Raw genomic sequence first — 1566 nt, 5'->3', positions numbered from 1 at the left:
TTTCTGAAATGTACCCTGAGCATTTTTTGCTGTCGCTATGCTGGATGTTCAGCTTTGCTCGCCTGAAATTTCAACACCACCAAACAGTGTTTGAATGCCAGGAACATTCCTTCTTTTTTTTTTCTTTTTTGGGGAGGTAAAATATTTCTTGCACTGTGACTCATCCATTGGCTTAATGATGTGCCACTGGATAGCTCTGTAAATATATATACCAGCGATCGCCAATTCTTCAGGCTGGGGAGGGGGGTTCCCTGGCCATACTACTTCGGGGGCTAAAGAACTACCCAGCTTTTATGCTGTCACAGGTTCTCCCAAGCAGGTTGGCATGCAGGTCCAATCCCCTGTACAAAAATACCTGGCAGGCATCCTTCCTAGCACAAAACAAGAAGATAGCTCAAAGCCCTCATTGTATAAAAGAGGCCTGTGGAGCATCCTTGCATCTGCTGCTAGGAGAGGCAGATGCCAGTTTTGAAGTAGCACAATTCCTTGTTTGCTGCTTTTAGCTGATGGTTATCTTTCCAAGTACAAGATGAAAGAATAACCCAAGGCCTCTTCTGCAAGGTGCCCTCTTGCTTGGGGCTGGGTGAGGCCCATGCCAGGTTGGAAATGGCATTTTTTAAAAACCCACTACACTGTTCTACACTGGTGTGGCAAGAAAGTCACAGGGAATTGTACCAGGAGGATGAAGATAATCAATTGGCTCTCCTTCAATAAAAACTATCTTACACTAGACCAGGGGTGCCCAAACCCTGGCCCGGGGGCCACTTGTGGCCCTTCGAGGCTCCCAATCAGGCCCTCGGGGAGCCCCCAGTCTCCAATGAGCTTCTGGCACTCCTGAGACTTGCTGGAGCCTGTGCTGGCCCGATGCAAGTGCTCTCAGCATGAAGACAACTGTTCAACCTCTCATCTGAGCTGTGGGATGAGGGCTCCCTCCACTACTTGCTGTTTCATGTCTGTGATGCAGCAGTGGTAGCAAAGGAAAGGCCGGCCTTGCTTTGTGCAAGGCCTTTTATAGGCCCTGAGTTATTCCAAGACCTTCATTCATTCATATAAGTTCCATCTCTAATATATTCATTTATGTAAATTAATTCTTTCTTTTCCGGCCCCTGACACAGTGTCAGGGAGATGATGTGGCCCTCCTGCCAAAATGTTTGGACACCCCTGCACTAGACCAAGAAGAGTTTTCTATTCCTGCCCTTCAGATCTAAATGCCTGCACTGAATTATCAGAAGGAGCAATGACAATAGGTCACTTTTTCTTGGCAGACCTTCTATGCCTTTCCATGCTTCTTGACAGAGCTTTCATATGACAGGCAGAAATTCAACAGGCTCAGCTCTTCCCATCAGTATATGAGGAGATGCCATGAAAAGCTTCGCCTGCTGAATCTCTGTCATTCAGAAAGGTTGTAAAGGCACAAAAGCGTAAGCAGAGGAAAAAAACACAGAAGCCTGGGGGGGGGGGAGCTCTCTGTAATCAGTAAATGCTATGAAATAATGTTCTAACAGTAGTTATCTTTTTTCGAAACTCAGGCTATATCTGTAGGCTTTGTGCTATGTTGCTTCCCAA

The sequence above is a fragment of the Tiliqua scincoides genome, chromosome 1 (genome assembly GCF_035046505.1).
Source record: "Tiliqua scincoides isolate rTilSci1 chromosome 1, rTilSci1.hap2, whole genome shotgun sequence".
NCBI classification, from domain to species: domain Eukaryota; kingdom Metazoa; phylum Chordata; class Lepidosauria; order Squamata; family Scincidae; genus Tiliqua; species Tiliqua scincoides.
The sequence above is the reverse complement of the archived record's forward strand: the minus strand, read 5'-3'. Positions refer to the sequence as shown.